Raw genomic sequence first — 24,473 nt, forward strand, 5'->3', positions numbered from 1 at the left:
CTTGTGTAGGTCTACAATCTGGTCCCTGACATCCTTGGACAGCTCTTTGGTCTTTGCCATAGTGGAGAGTTTAGAATCTGATTGTGTGATTGCTCCTGTGGACAGGTGTATTTTATACAAGTAACAAAATGTGATTAGCAGCACTCCCTTTAAGAGACTGCTTCTAATCTTAGCTTGTTACCTGTATGAAAAACACCTGGTAGCCAGAAATTCTGCTGAATGATAGGGGATCAAATACTTATTTCCCTCATGAACATGCAAATCAGTGCATAATTTGTTAGATATGCATTTCTTTTGAATTTGTTGTTGCTATTCTGTCTCTCAGTGTTTCATTCTTTCTCACCTACCATTTGATTTGTAGACTGATAATTTCTTTGTGAGTGGGCAAACATTCATAATCAGCAGGGGATCAAATACTTATTTCCTTCACTGTAAGGTAAAAGGCAGTTTATGTTAGAAATGGACAGGCAGATATGTCACCAGGACTGATGAACAGTAAGTGTAGGTTCACACTACTGCGGCAATGTGTGTAAATCGCACGTGTTCCCGCGCCTGCAGCCCTGATGTTTAGCAGATGCACAGGGGTACCATTAAGAATCAATGCATTGAAAATGCAGTGTGTTTATCCATATATATGCGGAGACACATGAAACCGCAGCATGTGGCTGCGCTTTCAGAAAAGGTAAAAAGGCAGGAAGAGCCGGCAATGCCAAAATCCATATGAAGTCTTTATTCGTTACATAGGAACAACATAAAAAGCAAACTGACACATTTCGGCAAGAAGCCTTGTGAACAAAGCTACTTGCCAGAATGTGTCACCTTCCTTTTTATGTCACTCCTGTGTAACGAAAGTCTTCATATGGACTTTGGAGTTGCCAGCAATTCCTATCTTTTTACGTATTGTATCCAGTGGTCGGAAGACACTGCAGAGCCAGAGCACCCACTTGGATTCCAACACTTAATTTAGGGTGTCTTCTCTCCTGTGAGTGCTGCTTTTTGCTTCATAAAAGGGTCTGGGACATTTTCCCTGCGTTTTCCACAGGCAAAGAAGCACGTTCAAGTGAATGGACTGTTGTGCCCATGCAGACACGTCCCGAAGCAAATGCACAGATGTGAACCAAGACCAGGGGTGGGCAATGTGCCGCTCTCCAGCTGTTGCAGAACTACAAGTTCCATCATGCCTCTGTCAGTTTTGCAATGTCGGTCTTTGCAATGCCACATGGGATATGTAGTTCCACAACAGCTGGAGAGCTGCACATTGCCCACCCCTGACCTAGACTAAGGGTCCATTCCCACTATATTGCACATAAAAATGCAATAAAAATGCACTACAACACACTGAAAATTTTGTGTGTATTACCATGTATTTGTAAGCATTTTTATGTACATTACATTGCATTATTATACCTTGGCATGCATTGGAAGGTCCACTTGTTGATGTGCATGTTGAAAGCCCAACTCCGGGCAAAAAAAAAAGTTTTCCCATGCAGTGGGGCTGTGTGCACAATGCATGAGGTAACTGCTTGTTTTTGTCTAGGGGATTGACAGAGATATACTTACCTAATCCTCCTAGCACAAGACCAGTCGCTGTGGCTCCTGCCCGCACCCCCCAGTGTACTAGTGCTCTTGTGCAGTGGACTGTTCCTGACATCATCACGCCCACAGACCTGCTCTGGATATGAGGATGACAGAACCGTTCATCGCTGGACCGTGGGGGAGCGCTGCTTGCCGGTGGAGCGGAGGATCGGGTGAGTATACAGCTTCTTCCTCTACCCTGGACAAAACAAGCAGTTAGCCCATACAGTGCGGGCACAGCCCCACTGCATGGGAAAACTTTTTTTTTTTTTTAAGCCCGGGACTGGGCTTTAAAGACTTAATTCCTATTACAGCATTCCTACTTAGGCTTAAAATAAAAGAAAAAAAGAAAAAAGAAAAAAGGGTTTTTGTCAGCATTGAATTGGCTGTGTGCTGCTTAAAATGCATACGTGATGCATTTTAATGCAATGCACTGCACATGTACACAATGCTGTGATGTGAATTAGGCACATAGAAACCCATTGTCTTCTATGTGCCGTTGCGATGACTTGCATTTATTCTCAGCAGAAAAGCTCAGGTCACTGGAGATGGTGTAACTGAGCCCTAAGACATGCAGGTTATCTGGACCTTTTGAGAACAAATTACGGCCATACCAATGACACCTGAACTCCAAGTCACGACGTTTGGGAGGGGGGACTGTTTCTTTTCAGCCTCTCACGCTTGGACAAGTATACTTGGCTTCCATACAGGAATGTGGTATTGCAAGATCCGGTAATCCACGTGAAAAGAGTGTGCTTCCTTCTGCCCACAACAGTCTGAGTGCCAGCAGGAAACCCAGGACTGGCATGCTTAGGGTCCTTTCACACAGGTGTCTTGAATACTGATTAAAGGTACATACGTTTGCACATCCATCTTCCTATCAGATCAGTTTACATCCATTTATGCATCTTTTTTTTTTTTTTAAGGCTCCATACACACTGGAAGCTTAGCTGCAAGAGGAGGGCACAGGTGTCCCGTCCAGCCCGACGGTCAGCAGCCTGTCAAAATCAATGCGAATCTGACAACTGCTGTGGCTGGGTGGTGCACCGAGCCGTGTGAACGATGTACCAAGGGACACAAAATGTCTGCATTATTTTATTATATAATTTATGTATTTCATTAATTCATTATTTTAAATTTTTTATTACAATTATTTTAATTATTTTATTCCTAATTATTCCTGCTTATTTAATAACAATATAATCTCACTGTATCCCATCTTTGCTGTACATAGCATTACCAATATGGCATTATATCTATACTATATCCCCTCTATATGCTACAGTTCTGCGCTTCTTAATGTTTTTTACTACATCTAATGACGTTTACCTCTATTGTTTTTATTGGCATGTTCTGATGACACCTATGCCCCTCCTCCTGTCCTGGGACTGCCCAGCGCAGATGGGAGGGTCTAATTTCAGTCCCAGGGTATATGGAAGAGGGCACTCATTGTCTAGTTAGCTCTGATGAAGAAGGGACTCCGTACGAAACGCGTCAGCATTACTTTGAGAGTCTTCCCTCGTGATAAGACTTGTGCTGGTCTCACACTCCTAGAGTTCCGTTGAGGATCTTATACGCTTGCTATACTTTTTTTGTTTGTGAGTATTTTATTTTTATTTTATTTATTTCAGGTACTTATATAGAGCCGTCAATTTACGCAGCACTTTACATATATATTGTACATTAGCATCAGTCCCTAACCCTCAAGGGGCGTACAATCTAAGGTCCCTAACTCACATTCATACATACACATACTAGGGACAATTTAGACAGTTTCCAATTAACCTGCCAGCATGTCTTTGGAGTGTGGGAGGAAACCCATGCAGGCACAGGGAGAACATGCAAACTCCAGGCAGGTGTGCCATGGTTGGGATTTGAACCAACAACGCTAGTACTGCCAGGCGGAAGTGCTAACCATTTAGCCACTATCCTATGTTTTAACCATTAATGCACACTGAGCCACACATGTGCAGCTCAGCATACATTTAAGGCATGGCTCTGTTCTTTAATGATGTGACTTCTGTGGGTAAGCGGCTGAAGAATCTGAAACTGGAAGGAAGACCAGGAGAGGATAGAAGCACCTGAGACAGCCGAGAGCACTGACACCACAGGGGATGATTTGGCAGGTAACCCACGCAGGCACAGGGAGAACATGCAAACTCCAGGCAGGAGGTGTCGTGGTTGGGATTCGAACCAACAACCCTAGTACTGCCAGGCGGAAGTGCTAACCATTTAGCCACTGTGCTATATTTTTAATTCAATAAAATCACATTTTACTGAGGTAATGCGCAAGGTTGGTTTCTTTTTGTTTCACTTCACAAAATCTGCATTCTGGGTATTAGTCCTTGAGCACATACTGCCCTAAACATTCATACTGCTTGGTGCATCGTCCAACTGCATCAGCTGTCACTCTCATACAGTTTGACCGGCTGCTGGCAGTGGGGCTGGAAGGGACATCTATGCCCTCCTCCCACAGCTAAACACCAGAACCCCATGGACCAGGGCTACATTTCCAGTGTGTATGGGGTCTTAGATGTTAAAGAAAATAGTCATAGGTGACAAAAGCATAGACAAAAAATATATTTCATGCATACAAATTAACATAAAACGAAACAGATGCAAACTGACAACTTTTGTTTACATTCATTTATGGCCACAAAAGTGGACAAGGACTTGAATGTAAGCGAATATAAACGGCCCCTTTACAGCCACCCACCCATAGACATAGAGGGGTGGATTTACTAAAGCAAACAGAATTTGCAAGTGGAAATGCTCCAGAACTTAGTAAATGAGGGGAAGTTCTGCTGACTTCCATTATCCAATCATTTGCAAATTAAAATGCTGTTTTGTTTTTTTTTTTATTTTCCTTGCATGTGATCAAGTATTTTTTTTCAAAGTGAACTTTCATCTCTTTTAGTAAGCTCTAAACTGCACAGTCTATTTGCCTTTAATAAATCCACTCTACAGTGTGGTTCAGTCTGGAGCTGTCGGAAAAACCGACAGATGGATCCAAACTGAACGCCTGTATAAAAGGGCCCTTAGGTCAATTAAAGAGGAGCACCTTATAAATGACACATGTCATAACCTGCACAGCTCAGACGTCAACTTCCTAAGAAGCAGCAATCACTTAGCACACCCATCGTGTGCAGCATCCCCTCCAGCAAAAAGAAACACACCTTTCTTGTTTTACTACAAAATTTATTTATCCCAGATCCTTCCTGGAAGCAAAATGATATACAAATTTAATCTGTGACAGTTGTTTTCTGAACTTTGTGTTGTGATAAAGTCCATATGTCAGTTGCATTTAAACAAATGTATAAACTTTAACTCCTCATGCACACTGGGCATTTTTACAGCTGCTGTTTTTGCTTCTGGCATTTTTTTTCTACAGCCAGTAAACTCCCCAGCATGTTATTCTATGTGCCAATGCAGACGGAGGCTTTAATCAGCTATACTAACAGGGGTCAGTGCCGGCAGGGCAGAGGACAGGGGTCAGTGCCGGCAGGGCAGAGGACAGGAGTCACTGCCACCAGGGCAGAAGACAGGAGTCACTGCCACCAGGGCAGAAGACAGGAGTCACTGCCGCCAGTGCAGAGGACAGGGGTCACTACCGTCAGGGCAGAGGACAGGGGTCACTACCGTCAGGGCAGAGGACAGGGGTCAGTGCCGGCAGGGCAGAGGACAGGGGTCAGTGCCGGCAGGGCAGAGGACAGGGGTCACTGCCGCCAGGGCAAAGGACAGGGGTCAATGCCGGCAGGGCAGAGGACAGGGGTCAATGCCGGCAGGGCAGAGGACAGGGGTCAATGCCGGCAGGGCAGAGGACAGGGTTCACTGCCGGCAGGGCAGAGGACAGGGGTCACTGCCGCCAGGGCAGAGGACAGAGGTCACTGCCGGCAAGGCAGAGGACAGGGGTCAGTGCCGGCAAGGCAGAGGACAGGGGTCAGTGCCGGCAGGGCAGAGGACAGGGGTCAGTGCCGGCAAGGCAGAGGACAGGGGTCAGTGCCGGCAGGGCAGAGGAAAGGGGTCACTGCCGCCAGGGCAGAGGACAGAGGTCACTGCCGGCAAGGCAGAGGACAGGGGTCAGTGCCAGCAAGGCAGAGGACAGGGGTCAGTGCCGGCAAGGCAGAGGACAGGGGTCAGTGCCGGCAAGGCAGAGGACAGGGGTCACTGCCGGCAGGGCAGAGGACAGGGGTCACTGCCGGCAGGGCAGAGGACAGGGGTCACTGCCGGCAGGGCAGAGGACAGGAGTCACTGCTGCCAGGGCAGAGGACAGGGGTCAGTGCCGCCAGGGCAGAGGTCAGTGTCGATAGGGCAGAGGACAGGAGTCACTACCGTCAGGGCAAAGGACAGGGGTCAATGCCGGCAGGGCAGAGGACAGGGGTCAATGCCGGCAGGGCAGAGGACAGGGGTCACTGCCGCCAGGGCAGAGGACAGAGGTCACTGCCGCCAGGGCAGAGGACAGAGGTCACTGCCGGCAAGGCAGAGGACAGGGGTCAGTGCCGGCAAGGCAGAGGACAGGAGTCAGTGCCGGCAGGGCAGAGGAAAGGGGTCACTGCCGGCAAAGCAGAGGACAGGGGTCACTGCCGCCAGGGCAGAGGACAGAGGTCACTGCCGGCAAGGCAGAGGACAGGGGTCAGTGCCAGCAAGGCAGAGGACAGGGGTCAGTGCCGGCAAGGCAGAGGACAGGGGTCAGTGCCGGCAAGGCAGAGGACAGGGGTCACTGCCGGCAGGGCAGAGGACAGGGGTCACTGCCGGCAGGGCAGAGGACAGGGGTCACTGCCGGCAGGGCAGAGGACAGGAGTCACTGCTGCCAGGGCAGAGGACAGGGGTCAGTGCCGCCAGGGCAGAGGTCAGTGTCGATAGGGCAGAGGACAGGAGTCACTACCGTCAGGGCAAAGGACAGGGGTCAATGCCGGCAGGGCAGAGGACAGGGGTCAATGCCGGCAGGGCAGAGGACAGGGGTCACTGCCGCCAGGGCAGAGGACAGAGGTCACTGCCGGCAAGGCAGAGGACAGGGGTCAGTGCCGGCAAGGTAGAGGACAGGGGTCAGTGCCGGCAGGGCAGAGGACAGGGGTCACTGCCGGCAGGGCAGAGGACAGGGGTCACTGCCGGCAGGGCAGAGGACAGGAGTCACTGCTGCCAGGGCAGAGGACAAGGGTCAGTGCCGCCAGGGCAGAGGACAGGGATCACTGCCACCATGGCAGAAGACAGGAGTCACTGCCGTCAGGGCAGAGGACAGGGGTCACTACCGTCAGGGCAGAGGACAGGGGTCAGTGCCGGCAGGGCAGAGGACAGGGGTCACTTCCGCCAGGGCAGAGGACAGGGGTCACTGCCGCCAGGGCAGAGGACAGAGGTCACTGCCGGCAAGGCAGAGGACAGGGGTCAGTGCCGGCAAGGCAGAGGACAGGGGAGGGTGCCGGCAGGGCAGAGGACAGGGGTCACTGCCGCCAGGGCAGAGGACAGGGGTCAATGCCGGCAGGGCAGAGGACAGGGGTCACTGCCGGCAAGGCAGAGGACAGGGGTCACTGCCGGCAGGGCAGAGGACAGGGGTCACTGCCGGCAGGGCAGAGGACAGGAGTCACTGCCGCCAGGGCAGAGGACAGGAGTCACTGCCGCCAGGGCAGAGGACAGGGGTCACTGCCGCCAGGGCAGAGGACAGGGGTCAGTGCCGCCAGGGCAGAGGACAGGGGTCAGTGCCGCCAGGGCAGAGGACAGGGGTCAGTTCCCGCCAGGGCAGAGGACAGGGGTCAGTTCCCGCCAGGGCAGAGGACGGGGCCAATGTCGACAGGGCAGAGGACAGGGGTCAGTGTCGACAGGGCAGAGGACAGGGGTCAGTGTCGACAGGGCAGAGGACAGGGGTCAGTGCCGGCAGGGCAGAGGACAGGGGTCACTGCCGGCAGGGCAGAGGACAGGGGTCACTGCCGGCAGGGCAGAGGACAGGGGTCAGTGTCGACAGGGCAGAGGACAGGAGTCACTGCCACCATGGCAGAAGACAGGGGTCACTGCCGCCAGTGCAGAGGACAGGGGTCACTACCGTCAGGGCAGAGGACAGGGGTCAGTGCCGGCAGGGCAGAGGACAGGGGTCACTGCCGCCAGGGCAGAGGACAGGGGTCACTGCCGCCAGAGCAGAGGACAGAGGTCACTGCCGGCAAGGCAGAGGACAGGGGTCAGTGCCGGCAAGGCAGAGGACAGGGGTAAGTGCCGGCAGGGCAGAGGACAGGGGTCACTGCCGGCAGGGCAGAGGACAGGGGTCAATGCCGGCAGGGCAGAGGACAGGGGTCACTGCCGGCAAGGCAGAGGACAGGGGTCACTGCCGGCAGGGCAGAGGACAGGAGTCACTGCCGCCAGGGCAGAGGACAGGAGTCACTGCCGCCAGGGCAGAGGACAGGGGTCAGTGCCGCCAGGGCAGAGGACAGGGGTCAGTGCCGCCAGGGCAGAGGACAGGGGTCAGTGCCGCCAGGGCAGAGGACAGAGGTCACTGCCGGCAAGGCAGAGGACAGGGGTCAGTGCCGGCAAGGCAGAGGACAGGGGAGGGTGCCGGCAGGGCAGAGGACAGGGGTCACTGCCGCCAGGGCAGAGGACAGGGGTCAATGCCGGCAGGGCAGAGGACAGGGGTCACTGCCGGCAAGGCAGAGGACAGGGGTCACTGCCGGCAGGGCACAGGACAGGGGTCACTGCCGGCAGGGCAGAGGACAGGAGTCACTGCCGCCAGGGCAGAGGACAGGAGTCACTGCCGCCAGGGCAGAGGACAGGGGTCACTGCCGCCAGGGCAGAGGACAGGGGTCAGTGCCGCCAGGGCAGAGGACAGGGGTCAGTGCCGCCAGGGCAGAGGACAGGGGTCAGTTCCCGCCAGGGCAGAGGACAGGGGTCAGTTCCCGCCAGGGCAGAGGACGGGGCCAATGTCGACAGGGCAGAGGACAGGGGTCAGTGTCGACAGGGCAGAGGACAGGGGTCAGTGTCGACAGGGCAGAGGACAGGGGTCAGTGCCGGCAGGGCAGAGGACAGGGGTCACTGCCGGCAGGGCAGAGGACAGGGGTCACTGCCGGCAGGGCAGAGGACAGGGGTCAGTGTCGACAGGGCAGAGGACAGGAGTCACTGCCACCATGGCAGAAGACAGGGGTCACTGCCGCCAGTGCAGAGGACAGGGGTCACTACCGTCAGGGCAGAGGACAGGGGTCAGTGCCGGCAGGGCAGAGGACAGGGGTCACTGCCGCCAGGGCAGAGGACAGGGGTCACTGCCGCCAGAGCAGAGGACAGAGGTCACTGCCGGCAAGGCAGAGGACAGGGGTCAGTGCCGGCAAGGCAGAGGACAGGGGTAAGTGCCGGCAGGGCAGAGGACAGGGGTCACTGCCGGCAGGGCAGAGGACAGGGGTCAATGCCGGCAGGGCAGAGGACAGGGGTCACTGCCGGCAAGGCAGAGGACAGGGGTCACTGCCGGCAGGGCAGAGGACAGGAGTCACTGCCGCCAGGGCAGAGGACAGGAGTCACTGCCGCCAGGGCAGAGGACAGGGGTCAGTGCCGCCAGGGCAGAGGACAGGGGTCAGTGCCGCCAGGGCAGAGGACAGGGGTCAGTGCCGCCAGGGCAGAGGACAGGGGTCAGTTCCCGCCAGGGCAGAGGACAGGGGTCAATGTCGACAGGGCAGAGGACAGGGGTCAGTGTCGACAGGGCAGAGGACAGGGGTCAATGTCGACAGGGCAGAGGACAGGGGTCAATGTCGACAGGGCAGAGGACAGGGGTCAGTGTCGACAGGGCAGAGGACAGGGGTCAGTGTCGACAGGGCAGAGGACAGGGGTCAGTGTCGACAGGGCAGAGGACAGGGGTCAGTGTCGACAGGGCAGAGGACAGGGGTCAGTGTCGGCAGGGCAGAGGACAGGGGTCACTGCCGGCAGGGCAGAGGACAGGGGTCACTGCCGGCAGGGCAGAGGACAGGAGTCACTGCCGCCAGGGCAGAGGACAAGGGTCAGTGCCGCCAGGGCAGAGGACAGGGGTCTAAGTTCTGGGTGTTCATCCCTGGGTGCATTCTGCCCTAAACGGAAGTACCGCTGGGTGCATCGCCAAGCTCTGTCCATCCGCAGCAGCTGTTATCTTCTCCCTATCTATATCTGTACGTTCAATCAAATAATACCTGGTGATCCTGCCATAAAGTTTGTTCCTCAGGCACTTCCTGACAAAGGGTGACAATGAATCTGTCCTCACCTCCCAACTGGGCTCTAGCAAGGTCACCCTGTCACACAGAGACTACAAGTAGTCAAGTGCCAAAACACATTACCCAGGCGTGGTCCACTATAGTCACCATCAGGAGATCTGTCCTCAAGATACCATGCTGCTCTCACTAGACTACATGTAGACAGACATGGTTGTAAACAGGCTGCACTAAACTAGAAAAAAATTAAAAAAAAAAAAAGGTGAAAAAGTATTTTTTTTTTTAATGCAAAAAAGGATGAGGGCACCACTTATCTGTTTATAATTTAGGAAGTCTTTAGTGTACGTGACAAGTATTCAGGAGAAAAAGCCAACATGCTTCTGGGTTCAGAGCTCCCCTTCATCAGGGATTAGATACAATAGTCGCAGCTTAGGTGCCTCCTGATGAAGGGGGATTTGGGAACCTGAAACGTGTTGGCTTTTTTCTCCTGAGTTCTTGTCATGTACAATGAAGACTATAAACAGACAAGCGGCTCTCTCGTCTGTCTTCACCCCCCACTCCAGGGACCCCCCAGTGTTACCTCGGAGATCACCCTCACCCATCATGGTACTCCGATTTCCTTATGAAGCCGATACAATCCCAAACTCAGGCCTCAGCTTTTCCTTTACCCAGCGCTCTGTCAAAATGAGACCTGTTTATGTACCACGGGGCTATACAGAACTAAGGCTAGGTTTAGGGCCAATTCCCACCAGCCACTGTGTTACAATGCAGCAGCTGATGTGCAGTGCGGTGGGATTATCGCAGTGCCCCTGCACTGATCCTGCTGCATCACACTGTTGAGATTTCATGAAGCTGTATTTATTTCAGGTACTTATACAGCGCTGTCAATTTACACTTTACATATATATTGGACATTCACATCAATCCCTAACCCCCAAGGGGCGTACAATCTAACTCACATTCATACATACACATACTAGGGCCAATTTAGACAGGAACCAATTAACCTACCAGCATGTCTTTGGAGTGTGGGAGGAAACTGGAGTACCCGGAGGAAACCCACGCAGGCACAGGGAGAACATGCAAACTACAGGCAGGTGGTGCTGTGGTTGGGATTTAAACCGATGACCCTAGTACTGCCAGGTGGAAATGCTAACCATTTAGCCACTGTGCTGCCCATCAGCTGTTAGTTGTAGCTGAGCCTCTTTTTTTACCACTCCTGCTTAAGTGGACGACAGTATACACAGGCGGTGGCAAACATTGTCCCCCCCCTGTTGTGTTTGGTGGGCAGTATCACCTGCTGATCATGACCCAGTCAATTGAATGTAGCAACCACTCTGCAATTGTGTGCAATGCCTGCAAATGCTGCATGCTGGTTCAAGTTTTTTAGGGGTTAAAACAGACAGTGAAGAGACGACATCACACCTCCTGTCATACCATAACACCACAACATGCCTGTCAAATGCCCTCTGAAAATCAATCCACTTTGGATCACTCTTGGATGGCAATGCCTTAAAGAGATTGTAAACCTTGCAAATCAACCCATTCAGGTTAAAATAGAAATGAAAGGCAAAACATTTGTGTACAGATATAAAAAAAAATTATAAATACCTTTTTTAGTAAGTGATTACATACCCTATTCTCAGCTCAATAAGAGCTGGGGGAAGAAAAACAGCAGAACACTGATCTTCCCAGTGAATGGCTGTGCAGGAGGGAGTGCCAGCAGTCGTTTAATCAGTGGAGGAGAGCAGGCTGAGTTCCCAGGACAGCTAGATAACTGACCATGCTGTGCTGTCATGCCTAGTAGGATCAGTTTTAATAGGAAAGTAGAGGGACTGGCAGGAACACCAGGAATTTCACACAAAGGAAGCAATACAAGAAAAACAGGATACTTTTTCATAAAAGTACATGATATAGCAGGCACATATCAGGAATATGAAATGTTGGGTTTACATATTATTAAAAGCGATTCTAGAGGTTTTTTTTTGTAAAATAAACATGTCTATACTTACCTGCTGTGTGCAGTGGTTTTGCACAGAGCAGCCTGGATCCTCCTCTTCTCAGGTCCCCCGCAGGCTCTCCTGGCCCCTCTCTCCTGTCAGCTGCCCCCACACCAAGCAACTTGCTATGGGGGCACCCGCTGCTCTGTGTGTCCATTCACACTCAGAGCCTCAGCTTGGCCACGCCCTCCTCTCTCCTCACTGGCTGACTGGCTGTGATTGACAGCAGCGGGAGCCAATGGCTCCAGCTTGCTGTCTCAGCCAATGAGGAGGCAGACCCAGGAGAGCTGAGACTGTCATTGACGTCGATGGATTGCAATGAGGCTCATCATAGAATGCATTAAGGTAAAAAAACCTTCATCCTTTCCAACCACGTTAAGTGTATTTCAGTTTACATAACGTTTACAAGAGAAGTCCATCTTCCTGGCCATGTTCCATGTTACATCTATATTTAGATATTGGAATTAAACCCATCGATTTGACAGTTTCAAAAAAAACAGTTACATTCCTGGAATGTCACATTTGTGTGTGTTTTCAACCAAACTGTCAAACCATCAAATGTCTGGAGTCACAACTGATCACATGGTCAGCACCATGGCAGCTGCAGATCAAACAGAGGCCAAGATGGAAGCTTCCTTGACTGAAAAGGATCGGAGGGTTTAGTTCCACTGTAAAGTGGTTGTAAACCCTTACATGTACCCAGTGAAGTGACCAGCCTCAGGTGATACACAGAGATGAAAGAAATCCCCCTACATAAGTTGTACCTGTTTATCTGAGTGTCCCCTACATCCATTCAAAGTGCAGAATTTATAAAGCCTGACTGAGAGTTAAAAAAAAAGGGGAGGGGGGCGGGGACCGAGAGCTGAAATGACATAATGCAGAGCTCAGTGTGGAGAGCTCTGAGAGCTGATTGGAGGAAAGAGACACCCCCCCTCCACACAGCTCACAGGAACAGAGGTGAGGCTGTCAATCAGCTGGATGTCCCTCCCCTGTCACCATTTTTCTCTTGGTGGCAGGAAAACGTGGCAGAAGTGGTTCATACTTATAGCAGAGGAACCAAGCAGTAAACAGAAATGACACTCAGTGCCTTTAATTGAGACAAGTACACCCTACAGAGGGAGATGCTTTGTTCATATTTCATGTCTGAGGTTTACAGACACTTTATGTTCACAGTCCCCAATACCTCTTATAGAATCTCAGGGTTCCTCTCCAGGCTGGCTTCTGTCATTTTTTTTAATTCCATGTCGCTGTGTCTGGCTCCACCCACACAGCTGCATCATCCAATCACAGAGCTCTGTGAGAATGAGAAGACTACAAGTGCCATCTGCCACCATAGTGGTCAATGGAGCAGATGGTGACATCACCCGACGTAGTCCAATCACACGTCCTCCAGCCCTGCACCTGAGTACCAACCTGTGGCTGGAGGAATAGTCTGTGCTGATTTGCAACGCTCTGCAGACTCCATATGGGCCCATCTATATGAAGTGACATGGCAGCACTGATGACATCTGTGTATAGCGGTGCCATTATTCATCGCCTGGATGTGGCTGCTCTACATTTGGAGGACTGTCCCTCTCCCAGGACAATGTACAGAACTGGAAGCAATCATCCCATCCATTTATAGGATGGACAGGTCTGTCCCATAATAATCAGCTGCAAGTCCCGGTACAGCAATGCCATGTCAGTCGGATCCATTCACTCATCATAGAGATCGCACACCATCCACCCAGACCGACACACATCTGCTCGGAGATCGGGGCACACACAGGTGTAGTGATGATGTCACCAGCCAGCGGTGAGCACGCTGACATCACTGCACAGCTGTCCGGCTCTCCTCTCTCTGTCACCCCAGCCGGGCCCCCGGCTCTCCCTGCATAAAGGGGGGGCTCCCAGCTGTACAGGCCCCTCCTGCACCCCCCGGGGATGCCGCCCAGCACCCACCCCGTTCATCTCACCTCTCGGGGGCTCCATGCCACCTACTCCCTCTCTTCTTCTTTCCGTGAACCCGGCGCAGCGGCACGTCCGCACCGGGGCGGGATCTGGCGTCACTTCCGGAACCTCCTCTGGCACCGGCGGTAACCATGGTAACTGCGCGGCCGGCGTGACGGAGCCGGGGAATCTCAGTGACACCTTGTCAGGAGGATGGAGGGGCTCCCCGCTCTGATGTACCGGATCGCCTGGGCACGTCCAGGGGGTGGGGTCGGGGGACCCTGAGCAAAGTCAGCGGATGGATGGTTACTGACACTGGCCGGGGAGGGCGGAGAGAGAACCGGCACTTCTCACAACTGGCCGGACACCGAGGGCCAGATTTACTACAACTGGAGGGAGCAACATCTGGTGCGGCTGTGCATGGGAGCCAATCAGCGTCCAGGTTTAATTGTCAAAGCTTTGTTCAATAATCTCAAGTTAGAAGCTGATTGGTTCCCATGCATAGCTGAGCTGCTCCAGATGTTGCTCTCTCCAGTTTTAGTAAGTCTCCCCCAGAATCTTCCTGGCCTGTTCAATAATGGGGTTGATCTACTACAACTGGGGAGTGCAGAATCTGATCCAGCTGTGCATGGGAGCCAATCAGCTTCTATCTTTAGCTTGTTCCATTAAGCTTTGACAATAAAACCTGGAAGCTGATTGGTTTCCATGCACAGCTGCTCCAGATGTTGCTCTCTCCAGTTTTAGTAAATCTCCCCCATTATGTACTGAGCAGGGCAGGAAGATTCTGGGGGAGATTTACTAAAACTGGAGAGAGCAACATCTGGAGCAACTGTGCATGAGAGCCAATCAGCTTCTCTCTTTAGCTTGTTCCATTATCTGACAATAAAACCTGGAAGCACTCACCAGTTTTAGTAGATTAATCCTATTATGTACTGAGCAGGCCTGAAAGATGGGAGCCAATCAGCTTCTTTTGCACAGAGCAGCCCCGATCCTCCTCTTCCCAGGTCCCCCATTGACACTCCTGGCTCCTCCTCTTCTCAGTGTGCCACCATAAGAAGCTGCTTCCTATGGGGGGCACACCTGTGGGCTCAATCCTGAGCTACGCTGCTTGCGTCTATAGACACACACAGCACAGCTTGGTCCCGCCCCACTCCCTCATCACTGGCTTTGATTAAAAACCACTTGCCCTCCTGAGGATTTACCCCCCTTCCTGACCAGGCCATTTTTGCTGCTACGGTGCTGCGTTACTTTGACAATTGCGCGGTCATGCAAAGCTGCACCAAAATCAAATTTACATCCTTTTTTGCGCACGAAATGAGCTTTCTTTTGGTTGTATTTGATCGCTTGTGTGTTTTTAATTTTTTGCGCTATAAAAAAACAGGTCGACAAATTTGAGAAAAAAAATATATTTTTGACTTTTTCTATTAAACATGTCCAGTAAAAAAATGCAAAAAATCTAATTTCATCATAAATTTACGCCAAAATGTATTCTGCTGCATGTCTTTGCTTAAAAAAAATCCCAATACGTGTGAATTAATTGGTTTACGCAAATGTTTTAGCATTTACAAATGGCGGTATAGATACTTAAATTTTTTTTAAATGTTATTTTACTAGTAATGTCGGTGATCAGTGACTTATAGCAGGACAGCGGCGGACATTCTGACACTGGGGGAACTGACTTGGTGTCACTGACATCCTCAGTGACACCAATACAGTGGTCAGTGCTAATAAAAAGCACAGACACTGTACTAATGGCACTGGACAGGAATGGGTTAACAGGGGCGATCAAAGGGTTAACTGTGTGTAGGGATTGTTTTACATCAGGGGCCTTGTCAGTGTGCTTCATTGTAAGCACACTGCTTTGGATGGCTGTGCTGTGCCCAGCCATCCAAAGCAGTGTGCCCAAGCTGACAGGGAGGAGAACTGTTAGTATACAAAACAGTTCTCCTCCCCATCGGAGATCGTCGGAAATCACTGGGCGCCGGCGAGTAATCACTGGCCGGGACCCGGTGAATGACAGCCGTGGCTGCGATTGGTGGCATGGGTAGGGTGTAAATTTATGACGAAATTAGATTTTTTAAATTTTTTTACTGGACATGTTTAATAGAAAAAGTCAAAAATATTGTTTTTTTTCTCAAATCTGTCAGCCTTTTTTTTAATAGCACAAAAAACAAAACAGTTTTCCTCCCTGTTGGAGATTGTCGTAAATCACTGGGCGCGGGCGAGTAATCACCGTCCGGGACCCAGTAATTGACAGCCGTGGCTGCAAATGGCGGCATGGGTAGGGCGACTTTACTGTAAGTCACACAATTTCAAAGTTGGTATCGGTGTGACTGGGGGGTAACAATTATAGATTTGAAAAAACATTCTTAGAAAAAACATTTTCAGATGGAATTCTACTAGTGCATGACCAGTAAGTCAGTTATTTGTCAGCTTCTTCCTTTAACAGACCAAGCTGTCCAGCAAAAGTTACAGTTGGTGGGTTGATAAAAACTCATTTACCACTGACAGGTGTGCATACAATGTTCAGCTTTTATTTACGTCAAATTGGAGTTAAGCGTTAAAGTGGAACTAAATCCATTGATTTAAAGGTTTGAAAAAACAGTTACATTCTCAGCATACCGGGAGTGCAAACTGTCACATTTGCTTGTGCTCTCAACCAAACCGTCAAACCATCAAATGGCTGGTGTCATAACTGATTACATGTGGCACTATGGCAGCTGCACAGCAAGCAGGTTAAGATGTTAGCTTCCTTGGCTGAAAAGAATTGGAGGGGGGGATGGTGGCGAAATGTTCCTTCAATACCGTCACTCTTGAGGCAGCTTACAAAGTTCTCCTGCGGTGGTACTGGGTCCCTGTCTCAGACTACTCACTATAATCCAATAAAACATAAAATGCAGCGCTATGAGTAAATGAAGAACTGATACATATATCAATACAATGAGTAAAGGAATTAGTCCATGCAGCAGTTTATAGTATATAGTATAAAGTGACTTTGAGTGCTCTCCTCTAATTCATATGTTTCTGATATTCAGGCGCTGTGCGAAATGGTGCTGAAAAAATGCACACTCACCAGAACGCACAGATAAATGGGCGTTTGTTTAAACATGAATTCCCCTCTGGGTCGTTAGGATAAGGTCTGTAGTACGATAACCTCCCTCCAGGGCTCCTGGGTGCTCCTGTCTGTTCCCTCAATAGGTGGCTTGCGGACTTCTCCTCACAGCACGCTCCTTACCCAGTAGATGGATGAATGGCTTTAGTTGCACCCAGTTTACGACTGTAGCCTGGTTCCTATGAGGAACCAGGCTACAGTCGTAAACTGGGTGCAACTGAAGCCATTCATCCATCTACTGGGTAAGGAGCGTGCTGTGAGGAGAAGTCCGCAAGCCACCTATTGAGGGAACAGACAGGAGCACCCAGGAGCCCTGGAGGGAGGTTATCGTACTACAGACCTTATCCTAACGACCCAGAGGGGAATTCATGTTTAAACAAACGCCCATTTATCTGTGCGTTCTGGTGAGTGTGCATTTTTTCAGCACCATTTCGCACAGCGCCTGAATATCAGAAACATATGAATTAGAGGAGAGCACTCAAAGTCACTTTATACTATATACTATAAACTGCTGCATGGACTAATTCCTTTACTCATTGTATTGATATATGTATCAGTTCTTCATTTACTCATAGCGCTGCATTTTATGTTTTATTGGCTCTTTGGGGTTTTGGTTACCTTATGTTCAGCTGCTATTTATTCCTTATAGGTGCGCTCGTATATATTTCTTTGACTCACTATAATCCGACTGGCGAAATTAGGTGTTTCGGGAACTGTGGTCTACGTGGGGACATCTTGCACATTTGGTGGTCATGCCCGCGATTAATAGGCTTCTGGTCTAGGGTTTTTGGTTTGCTGCAAACCTTATTTCATATTACGGTCCGTAAGGATGCAAGAGTGGCCCTCCTGCATTGCCCGATTTTGGGTCTGTCTAGGTCTCAGCAGAAATTGGCATCCTACCTATTCATTTCGGCCAAACGTGCTATAGCTCAAGGTTGGAGAACCCTTTTGGTTGTCTTCCGGGGGGTGAATACCCGGATGAATGCTATGCTGATCAATAAACAGATGTCTAGCGTTCTTCACGATTCTCATCCGAGATTCCTTAACCTCCCTGGCGGTATTCCTGAGTGTAACTCGGGGTAAAATTTCAGTACCACAAGCGGTAACCCCGAGCTACACTCAGGAATACCCTGCAACGTTGCTCCGGGATCTCTTCTTCACTTACCTTGTCCTTCGCTCCTGCGATGTCCCCCCTGCAGCGTCCCCGGCAATGTCCTCTGGCTGATGCCGGCATCTGTCTTCCGGGTTCCGTTCCCTGCGACGTCAGGACATACGGGGACAGAACTGGCGGGAAATTTAAAAATGTCAAAAAGTGACATTCACTAAATACACTAAAATCACATAGTATTACATTACTGTATCAAACCATTTCACATAGATTTTGTCCCTAGTGCTTTGTCCTGTGCCCTGCCTGCATTTTTACTGTTCTTTTTGCCTGGAAACTGAGAAATGTCCATGGCGTCCAAAAAGCATCCCTTTAGGTCAAAAGCGGTTTTAGACCAGCTAGAGAACAGCGATAGTAAATCAGAACCACTTGCAGAATTGAGTGATAATGATTCGTGGGGAAATCAGACACTGAAAACGATTTTGCGACTTTGCTCAATGATGTGCAAACTTGGCTCTATATTTCAGTGTTTTCAGTGTTTTTTTTCAGTGTTTTTGGTTTGATTATATTATTGAATTAAATTTATTATTATTATATTATTATTTTTTATGATTATTTATTAAATTATAATTTATGATTTTGTGTTTCAAATTTTATCATACCCGGGATGTTTACTAGACTCTTGTTCGGACAGATTTCAGTGAGTTATTCCTAAAAATTACAGACCTACAATAAAAAAACAACATATTTCCATGCAAAAAAATGTACGGCTTTGAGCACAGAAATACTGACATAATCAGACCGCTAGGGTGGTTAAGGTTTGGGAACCTTGGATACATTATTCCCTGCCATCCCTGCCTCCTACTGGCTATGGCCTCTTATAGTCCTTGCCTTTGCTAGCCCCGGATCCGTGACTCTTCTAGTCTTCCTCTCTTCCATGTTTTCTCCCTCAATCTTTCTTCCTTTCTTATTTCTTTCTTTGATATTATATTTTCTTTTTTTTTTATCAGTTTGGGGTTTTTTTTCCGTAAGTTCTGAGCTGATACTTCTCAGTAGGGGTTTTTCCTCTTTGTTTTTTTCCAGTAATATGATGGATTGCTACTGTTACTATTTGGTTCGGCTTTTTGCCGTCCCTCCTTGTTGTCATTGGACATTCCGTTATTTGGTTAATACACCCTGCTGATTTGTATCTGCTTATGTATGCTATTGTTCCACTCTGCCCGTGTGGGCGTGTCATGAGCTTGTTGTATTATAAAAACAAAAACTTCTTTAATAAAAATATTGAAATAGAAAAGGATTGGAGGGTTTGGTTTCTCTTTAACATGGAACTGAACCTAAACAATTTAATATTCTGATAGTTTTTTTTGACAAACGAGACACTATTAGAATCCCAACCATGGCACTACCTGCTTGGAGTTTGCATGTTTTGCCTCCTGCCTGTGTGAGTTTCCTCCCACACTACAAAAATATGCTGGTAGGTTAATTGGCTCCTGTCTAAATTCACCCTAGTATGTGTATGTATGAATGTGAGTTAGAGACCTCAGATTGTATGCTCCTTAATGTGGTTGTAAACCTCAGACATGAAACATGAACAAAGCATATCCCTCTATAGTGTGTACTTGTCCCAATTAAGAGCACTAAGTGTCATTTATTTATTATTTATTTCAGGTACTTATATAGCGCCATCAATTTACACATATATATTGTACATTCACATCAGTCCTTAACCCTCAAGGGGTGTACAATCTAAGGTCCCTAACTTACATTCATGCATAAACATATTAGGGCAATTTAGACAGGATCCAATTAACCTACCAGCATGTCTTTGGAGTGTGGGAGGAAACCGGAGTACCCAGAGGAAACCCACACAGGCACAGGTATTACATGCAAACTCCAGGCAGGTGGTGCTGTGGCTGGGATTCAAACCAATGCCCCTAGTACTGCCAGGCGGAAGTGCTAACCATTTAGCCACTGTGCTGCCATTTCTGTCTGCAGCTTCTGTTCCTCTGCTATCAGTATGAGTCACTTCTGACAAGTTTTCCTGACACCAAGAGAAAAATGGTGACAGGGAAGGACCAACTGATTGATTGCTATTACAAACAGCTGGAGGGGATGCCTCCCCCCGCCCTTTTCTGCCGCTTTCATGGGATCTCCCATCCTGCCTGGAGTCCTAATCAATCAGCTAGCGCTGCCTCTGGCAGGTCACAGAGCCAGACAAAGACTGAATTGGCTTTGTTCATCTCTGTTAAATAGTAAGCCAAAAGCCATGACCTGACTTCACTTCCAGTTTACAGGAACAATCGGCGCCATTTTAAAAAAAATAAAAGCAATTAATCATACCGATCTTGGTGTGATTGAATGCTTCTAAGGGCAGAGGAGGGATTTGGGGTCTTATTGACTTATTGACTCCAGATCCCTCCATGAAGAGTACCTGTTACAGGTCTATTGCTGTCACAATGGATGTTTACATTCTTTGTGACACCAATAAAAGTGATAAAAAATATTGTTTTTAAATGACAGTGCAAAAAAAAAGAAAGTGCCCCCAACCCCCCCCCCCCCCCCCCGTGCTTGTACGCAAAAGCGAACGCATGTGTCAGTCCTGCACACACTCAAACAGCGATCATCCCACAAATGTGAGGTATCGCCGCAAACGTCAGATCATGGGCAATAATTCTAGCACCAGACCTCCTCTTAAAATCTAAAGTGGTAACCTGTAAAGACTTTTAAAGCGTCGCTTCACACTTATGGATAGTAAAATTTACATTGTTGATGTTGCATGGGCATGCACAGTTTTAAATCGTAGCATGTTTGGTATCTACTCAGCATAATATCATCTTTTATATTTTACAAATATTTGGGTTATGTGGTTTTTTTTTTTTCATTTCCTAAAAAATGGCATTTGAAAAACCGCTACGCAAATACCATGTGACATAGAAAAAGTGCAAAACGCACCAATTTATTTTTTAGGGCCACTGCTTTAAAAAATATATAATGTTTGGGGTTTTAAGTAATTTTCTAGCAAAAAAAACCAAAACCTTATTATTACATGTACAGAACAAAAAGTCTTAGGAAAAGCATGGTCCTAAAAGTGGAACTTCACTCTCTCAATCAATGTGGACTATTTGTAATCTTTATGCTACTAGCATTAGTAAATGAATAGGAAAGTATATCATATTTACATTTTTTTTCCCTGTCTTTAGTTACTTCCTGGTTTCTGTGCCTAGGCAAACGGTGTCATACATCCCAGCAGTCTTCAGGAGGAGAGGGAGAATTCTCAGCTCAGCCAATGCCTGAGCTAAGGGCAGATGGATTCCAGTAAGTAAATGCTACATGAATCATCTGCCCTTAAGATGGCCACGGCCAGAAATGCCAGGGGGTGTTTTTCAAAATGATTTTTCAGCAAAATAAAGCATGGAGACATGGATGGATAGGTGAGTTTGCATTGAATATTAACAATGAATTACATAGAATGTTTGGTTTGTGGTGCTCAGAAGCAGTCAATCTCCACTATAAGTGACACATTATGGCTAACAGCTCCTGCAAGCCTATTAAAAAAAAAATTCAGCATGTTATTCTGCTTTAATTTGTTTGTCAGGTCCATCTAAGTATGCTAATGCATCTAACATCTAACACTACCCTCTACCTAGACTGACAATGCTGCTGGCCAAAGGCATCTCAGTGATTCCTCAATCCAAAGTGGAAACACCTTAAGACAGGAAATTTAGTTTTTGAACGTGTGTGACCATCTCTTGGGTTGGGAAGGTGGACGGTTCCCCCATGCCAATGCTCCTAAATGGCGCACATTTTTTTTCTTTACACCACACTGTTGTCGGTTCCTTGGGTACTGTGCTTATATTGGGGTCAATACACTAAGATACAGTAAATAATGCATACATTTTTTCATTAAAATAGCTCATGCGGTATTTATCGCAATAGTAGTCAATTTACTGTCAATGTGTTAAATAGTTATGTTTTGCTATATTTAGCGCTTAAATTTTGTGAGGGTTTTGGCGTTTTTTTCACAATTTTTCTTTTTTTGTATAGTAACACTGCACCAGGAGGCACACAGCAATGTTGTGGAACTATTAAAATGTTCTTGTGTGCTTTCATTCACAAAATGATCTCCCTCTGATGAAATGTCACAATTTTTTTAGATTCCTCAGGGTAGCACATTTTTCACACTGATACATTGTATACTTTTCACTTCCTGGCCAGTGCAGAGTTCCTCTAATTGTTATTTTGTACATTTCTGAAATACCGCCAACAAACACCATGTGATGAGTAATGAATGTATGTGTTTTTTAGTGAATTGCCTTTAAGCCCCCAGTCACATCAAAGCTGATTTTGAAATTCTGCCACTTACAGTAAAGTGGCACGATTTCAAAATTGGGTGATTTGCTGATTTCAGTTGCGATTTGCAAGACATCTGACACAGATGTCTATAAAGATCGCAACAAAAGTAGTACATGCACAGCTTTAGAAATTGATGCGGCTCCAACCAAGTGGGAACTGCACCGATATGACCGCTCTAATAGCGGACAAAAGGGTGTGACTTGTCATGTGAGTTCCAGCCATTTTTATGGTTATTAGAAGTCAGCAACTACAAAAACTGTAGCTGCTGACTTTTATTAAACACACACTTACCTGTCCTAGGGTCCAGTGATGTTCTCACCTGCATCGTCCCTTCTCACCTTCTTCTCTCCTCGGCACCGGAATCTCAACTGTGGGCACCAGGCTGTGACAGCTTGCGGCTTCACAGCCCGGTGCCAACTGCTCATACTCGAGTTGCGATTCTGGCGCCAAGGAGAGAAGAGTCAGAGAAAGGACAGCGCGGGTGAGAACATCGCTGGACCCCGGGATAGGTAAGTGTGTGTTTATTAAAAGTCAGCAGCTACAGTTCTTGCAGCTGCTGATTTTTAATAAACACAAAACTGACTGAAACTCCAATTTAAATACCACCAAAAGAAAGCTCTATTTGTGTGAAAAAAATTATAACATTTTCATATGGGTACAGTGTTGCATGACCGCGCAATTGTCATTCAAAGTGCGACAGCGCTTAAAGCTGAAAATTGGCCTGGGCATGAAGGGGGTAAAAGTGCCCAGTAGGCAAGTGGTCAAAAACAATAAAATTAGGCCATCATCTCATGTGATAACATCCTGGTCCACCATAGGATAGAGGGGAGAATTTTACGCACCACAAATCATCCTATATGACACAAGGGACGCCAAAAATACCCAAACTGTTTATATATGTATATCCAAGATTCTGTTCCACAAGAAAGCAAGTAGAGAACGGAAAGGCCCCTCGTAAAGCTCAGGTATATGTACTTGAATATCCAAAATATATCCAATATCATAAAAATAGATTACAGGGCCAATACAGTGGAACTAAACTCTTTTATTCTTTACAGCCAAGAAAGCTACCATCTTAGTTTGATCTGCAGCTGCCATGATACTGCACATGTGATCAGTTATGACACCAGCCTATTGATGGCTTCAGTTAAAGCGGAGTTCCAGTCGCACTGTCAAAATATAAAAGTCAGCAGGTACAAAAACTGTAGCTGCTGACTTTAAAAAACAGCCACTCACCTGTCCCACGATCCCGCAGTGTCCTCCCCACAGCCTATTTCACCAGCTGTCTGGTGTTACAGGCACTGGCATCTTCAATGTGGGCACCCGGCTGTGATGGCTTGCGGCTTCACAGTCGGGTGCCCACTGCGCATGCGCAAGTAGCGCTGCGCTTCCTGAATGGCCCCGTGTCCCAGAAAACTACGGGGAGGGAAGGGGGGAGGACAACTTCTGCTTCCGACTGCCTTAGGTGATCGCAGCGGGAGTGAGTACCTATCAATTTCGGATTCCCGCTCCCCAATGGTGCCAAAACCTAATGGAGAGCAGGGCACCAGTCTTTAAAGCAGAACTTCCCCTTTTGGGTTGAGCTTCGCTTTAACAGCAAAAGCACCTGTGACCGTTATCGCTCATGGTGCACTTTTAATGTAAGGCTCAGTTCACACTGCCGCGACTTGAGATCCGACTTGTGAGACTTGTGAGTCGTATGACATGTGAAATCCCATGTTAGTCAAGGAGAGCTGTCTTAATTAGCACTACTGAAGTTGCTCCGACTTTAGAAAAGGTTCCTGTACTACTTCAAGATGACTTCTATCCGACTTGTGCCTATAGATTTTAATGGAAGTCGCCTCCAAGCTGGATCCACATCTATATTGATGTGATTTGGATCCGACATTACAGGAAGATTACCAAGGCATTCCCTGAAAGTTAAGATAAATATAGGTGCAGCGCTAGAATATTTGAAAGCAGAATGTGATGTGATCATACGCAATAAATATATATGAATAAATGTTTATGCAAAAAAATGAATAATTATTGGTATTCAAACATAAAGTGACAACGTGCAAGTAATGTGCTAATATATCATTTCTACATTTCTACAATAAAGTGCTAATAAAGTGATAACCGTGAGCACATAATAGTGCTAAAGTATCAAAATCCAATATATGACAAAAAATTCCATAAAGTGCTAATTGTGAAGATCCATCCAAGAATGATCCTAAGGTTAGTGCTTCGTATACTCTAACGATTATTGGCACATC

The 24,473-nt window shown here is 48.1% G+C and overlaps 1 protein-coding gene across 1 annotated transcript in view; it reads right to left on the bottom strand.

Moving 5' to 3' along the window:
• DAGLA (diacylglycerol lipase alpha) overlaps positions 1 to 13,853 on the bottom strand; it is a 75,486-nt gene extending 61,633 nt beyond the window's left edge. Inside the window, exon 1 of the mRNA XM_089655041.1 lies at positions 13,675 to 13,853. The gene's annotated coding sequence lies outside the window, so the exon portion shown is untranslated. The remainder of the gene's footprint in view (positions 1 to 13,674) is intronic.
• Positions 13,854 to 24,473: the final 10,620 nt, after the last annotated feature.

Source organism: Staurois parvus, unplaced genomic scaffold (assembly GCF_062004578.1).
Source record: "Staurois parvus isolate SC_StPar_1 unplaced genomic scaffold, SC_StPar_1.0 ptg000818l, whole genome shotgun sequence".
NCBI classification, from domain to species: Eukaryota; Metazoa; Chordata; class Amphibia; order Anura; family Ranidae; genus Staurois; species Staurois parvus.